We start from the raw sequence: 4955 nt of genomic DNA, 5'->3' as shown, positions 1-4955 counted from the left end.
TTGTTCTGAGAAGATGCAAACACAGGACTCACATGGTGGCTTTTGAACTAGTTTTCCGGTTGGTCTTGTTTCCTGAGCAAGCTCGTGTCCTGTTTGCCGCACGCTGTTGCTATGGGCACAATGACATATGCCAGCTGCTGGCTTGTAGCTTCAGCCTGACCGCCATGTTGGGAAGGTGCGTTTGCTAGTTTGTCTTCATTGGTCGGTTGCTTTTTCTTGAGTTGCTGATTTAATGCCATATCAAGTCTCCCCACGGACAATTTCTGAGACGGTTTCCTATGCTTTTTAGTTCATTGAGACTTGGGTCTCTTACCTCTCTCAGAGGTGGCCCTTTCTGCAAATTGCTGTCCTGTTAGAAGGTCGGTTTATATGGTCAACATGCTTGACACCGATAACTTTAAAAAAAATTTTTTTTTAACGTTTATTTATTTTTGAGACAGAGAGAGACAGAGCATGAATGGGGGAGGGTCAGAGAGAGAGGGAGACACAGCATCCGAAACAGGCTCCAGGCTCTGAGCTGTCAGCACAGAACCCGACGCAGGGCTCGAACTCACGGACCGTGAGATCATGACCTGAGCCGAAGTCGGACGCTTAACCGACTGGGCCACCCAGGTGCCCCGACACCAATAACTTTTGTAGGGACTATATTTGGAATCTGAATGGGGTGACCCAGGAGGGGGGGTTGTGTATACACACACACACACACACACGCACACGAATATTACTCAGCCATAAAAAATAATGAAATTTTGCCATTTGCAATGACATGGATGGAGCTGAAGAGTATCGTGCTGGGCGAAATAAGCGAGTCAGAGACAGACAGACATCATATGCTTTCACTCCGGTAGTCGTTTCAACGGTAAGATTTTCAATGTTTGTTTATGTCCTTTAAAGATGTGCCATGTGGATCCTCCGTGGTTTTGCCCTGAAATTATTATAAGCTACATTTACCTGTGCTAACACAGGCCAAACCATTTCCCAGTTTGTCAACGTGTTTTTAGTTTAATTTTGTTATTTATGCTGGTGTTGAAATTGGTGGAGTAAGTTTCTAAATGTATTCTGGCTGTAAATTTTGTTTTTTAATTTTAAAATCCATTTTAGTTTCTCAATATGCCAGTCTCTGTTTCTGTTACACCAGGGCTGGAGGCATCGTTCCCTCCCCCTCCCCCCACCTATTTATTTTTAGCTTTTCCACATGCCTTTCTGTAATCCACCTAGAGTTTATTTTGGTATGTGGTCTAAGCTTTGCATCTAAATGTTTTTATTCCAACAAGACCTATTAAAAGACTATTTATTTTACTTTTCCTTCCCCAATGAACGTCTGAAATCTGTCTCGTAGAATGAGTGGCTGCCCTCTTCTCCGCCAAGCACCTGGACATACTGAAGTTTATCCACCTGCACCCTTGAATCCCTGGCGCCTGAGAGAGGGCTCCTCATCCCAGGTCACACCTCAGGTAAGTGGCTACGGCCAATATTTATTTACTTAAAAAAAATGGGTACTCTTTTCTGGTTGACCTGCTCTAAGCTGGCTTCCTGGTCGATGTCACACTTCCCTGCCGTCCAGTGCCTGCTGGTATTTGGTAGGCTGGGTATAGATGAATGGTTCTGAACCTATTAGCAATAATCATATGTACTGGCAGCAGAGAATCAGTACAGGAGGATAAGGTGAGCAAACCCCTGTAGAGGGAGGGCCCGGGAAGGGGAGGGAAGTGACAGCAGCGGGCAAGGCAGCCCCCGCCCCCATTGGCGCTGCACATCCACAGGAAGCACGCCTGGCCCCTTGGCACACTCGTCACCCCCCCTTGGGGGAGGAGGAGTAACTGTCTGGGTGGCAGTTTCCTGAGAGAAGGATCTGGATACGTAGTCTCCCTCCCCTCGCTCCTCTCTCTGCAATCCACCTGTCTCCAGGGAGTTTCTTTTTGGGTGTTTGGCTTTTGTGCGCTTAGCAGGAGAGCTCCTCCCCTGGGAGGGGACCTCTCAGCTGTCAGATTCGGGTTCTAGTGTTCGCTGTTAGGCAGCCCTGGCGCTCCACTCCTCAGCCGAGTCTCCCAACCCAGCAGTGATCAAGTTGGCCTTTTCATCTCCCGTTACCAAAGCCGTGCACCTGTCTTTGAGTCGGTTCCAAGTGTGGATGGATACACTCGTGCCATTGATTTTTTCCACACCCCAACAGTAATCCAAGATTAGGAATAAACATCATGGGAGGTGCCTGGACGGTGCAGTCAGTTGAGTGACCAACTTGGCTTTGGGTCATGATCTCACGGTTCATGGGTTGAAGCCCTGCATCAGGCTCTGCGCTGACAGCTCAGAGCCTGGAGCCTGCTTCAGATACTCTGTCTCCCTCTCTATCTGCCCCTCCCCTGCTCATGCTCTCTCTCTGTCTTGAAAATAAATAAACATTTAAAAAAATTAAAAGTAAACAAAAAGCATGACTGAATAATCCACTAATGGTAAACACCAGTCCCAATGAAAAAATAGAGAAAGTAAACCCGGTGTGTTGAAGGACCCGCATCTGTGGAGCTCTGTTGCAGTCTGTGTGGTAAGCAAAGTGTTTCTCCCCGTTTTTGTGTCTTTCAAATGGGTATGAGCCAGCATTTCTGTTTTTAGAGTAAAGTAGCATTTGTGTGAGCCCCGACCTCTTAAGAAACGATGGAAGTCTTTCTAACAGGTCCCCCCTCATTTTTTATTTTGCTGTCTGTTGCTGTGGATTACCACACCTCATTCTGGAGAGAGCAAAAAAAGGCAGGTTTTTCAAAAGTCAGGAAATCTCACAAATAGTATTTCCAGAAAAGATCTTAATTCTATCCCATTTCAATTGCCTCCATATAACAGAAATGACCAGACTCTGTTCCGGGGTCTTTCCACAAAGCTGGTCGGTGGAATTCAGGCTTGAGAGCCAAGTCCATTAACACACGCTCCCGAGCCATTTGTCTGGCACTGACCTTGGGTGGACGCTCCTGTGTGGCTTACCTCGAAGACGTCTTCTTTCTAAAATTCTATCCTCTTCTTTAAAGACTTGATCGGATGGCGGTTATGAAGGCAAGGTCACATGGAAGAATGCCACTTCCCTCGACAGATGAGACAGGTCCAAGAAGACAATTTTTTCTTTAAGTGGGGTCGCTTTTTTTCCGAACAAGGCTTGCATCCACAGTAATTTTATGCTACAACGTGAATAATGGATCTGGAAAACCTTTCTTTCCAGGACAGACGTATATATACGAGGCATTTTCCCCCCCTGCTATCCAATAATGATTATTTTGATTACACAGAGAAGTTCTTAGGTAAGTGGAACAATATAAAATCAATATGAAAAAAAGGTAAAAATGTGTTTTTTGGGGGTATTAGACGATGGTGAAACAGGTAATTTGTGTGTGTGTGTGTGTGTGTGTGTGTGTTGAATAACGCAGAGTAAAGTTATCCTAATTCCATTCATCAATTAATTTAATTTTGATTCCACGTTAACCTCCTTTACTCAGCTCCTCTCCCCACCCCCACCCCCCCAAATCCCTGTAAGGAAGCCCTGTGAATGCCCCAGACATGAGGCTATGAGAGCTTGGCTGAGCTCCTGCGTCTGGGGATTACTTTCCAGATTTATTTGCGGGGTGTCTATGCCGGGCAAGTCTTAGCTTTCGCAAAAGACTAATTACTCCTTGTACCTTTTGACATTAAAATGCATCTGAGACCTTGCCTCCACTTAACACAACTCTGAGGCATACCTTATTCAGCAGAAGCAACGGGGGCCCCTGTCGCCAAGGCTTAGCAGATAAGAAGATTAGGACAACGGATTTTAACTTTCATTTCTTTGATGCAAAAGGTAAGAACACCTGATTTCAATATTTAATTCCTTTGATATTTTACCTTTGGATTTAATTTTCTTGAACTTTAACTTGCAAGAAAATTTTATTCTCTGCACTTGAATTTCTCCCTCGAAATTCTGAAATGGCAGATTTGCATTCACACGGGGTGGGCCTCTCGGAGGTCATTTTATTATCCTGCCCTTTTGACCCTGGGATTGGATTCTATTTCAGAGCTTCTAAGGGCCATGCTGACGACTCATATGGGCCGACACAGGGAATGGGAGAGAGGACAGGAGGGGAGCTGCCTGGTGTACAGAAGGCCTCCAAGTTACGTTAATCACTGAAGAGCTCTGAGCTGTTGTAGAACCTTCTGGAGGCAAAAGGAACTGTTCACGGCCATGGTCCTGGGGGAACTGAAGGGCAGGTTCGGGGAGATGCTTTTCTTTTTTTTTATTTTTAAAAAAAAATTTTTTTTTCAACGTTTATTTTATTTTTTTTGGGACAGAGAGAGACAGAGCATGAACGGGGGAGGGGCAGAGAGAGAGGGAGACACAGAATCGGAAACAGGCTCCAGGCTCTGAGCCATCAGCCCAGAGCCTGACGCGGGGCTCGAACTCCTGGACCGCGAGATCGTGACCTGGCTGAAGTCGGACGCTCAACCGACTGCGCCACCCAGGCGCCCCAAGGGGAGATGCTTTTCTGGAGAAGCAACACTGTGTTCACCTGTTCTCACCCACCTCCTCCCCTGCAAGGATCCAGCACAACCCCGGGGCAAGGGCTAAGACAACAGAGGTTGCAGATTGGGAGTGTGGAGAATTCGCTCTTTGTGCATGCGTGCTATTGGCCAGTGTCCCCAGCTCCTGTCCGGCTGTGCCCTCACTCCCCGACACCACCAGGTGCACCGTCAGTGAGGCCCCACGCACAAGGGACATGTGGGTCTCTGTTCAGAAAGCAGAACTTGCTGTGAAAGGTGATAATAAAATGCAAAGCTCTTCCCTTCTTGACCCGCCGTGGGGATTTCATTTGGACCTTGTTGTCAAGATGGGCACTCAGTGGGAAGGGGGAGCTGCTGCGGGAGGGGGCAGGGAGCCGAGGGTGGCAGGCTGTAGGGAGGGGACACCCGAGAACCCAGCCTAGGGGGGCAGACATTCGACCTCC

The 4955-nt window shown here is 47.3% G+C and overlaps 1 long non-coding RNA gene across 2 annotated transcripts; it reads left to right on the top strand.

Annotated features, from left to right (window-relative positions):
* Window positions 1-514: 514 nt before the first annotated feature.
* On the top strand, window positions 515-4330 carry LOC125170652 (uncharacterized). Of its 2 annotated transcripts, XR_007154074.1 has the most exons (5): window positions 515-859; window positions 1340-1454; window positions 3015-3085; window positions 3203-3814; window positions 4029-4330. It is a non-coding gene; the product is annotated as an uncharacterized LOC125170652 (long non-coding RNA). The 2 variants fall into 2 exon arrangements; XR_007154073.1 differs by having other exon boundaries at window positions 3015-3814.
* Window positions 4331-4955: the final 625 nt, after the last annotated feature.

This window comes from Prionailurus viverrinus, chromosome B4, assembly GCF_022837055.1.
Source record: "Prionailurus viverrinus isolate Anna chromosome B4, UM_Priviv_1.0, whole genome shotgun sequence".
NCBI classification, from domain to species: Eukaryota; Metazoa; Chordata; class Mammalia; order Carnivora; family Felidae; genus Prionailurus; species Prionailurus viverrinus.
This window is presented reverse-complemented; position numbering and strand designations above follow the sequence as displayed.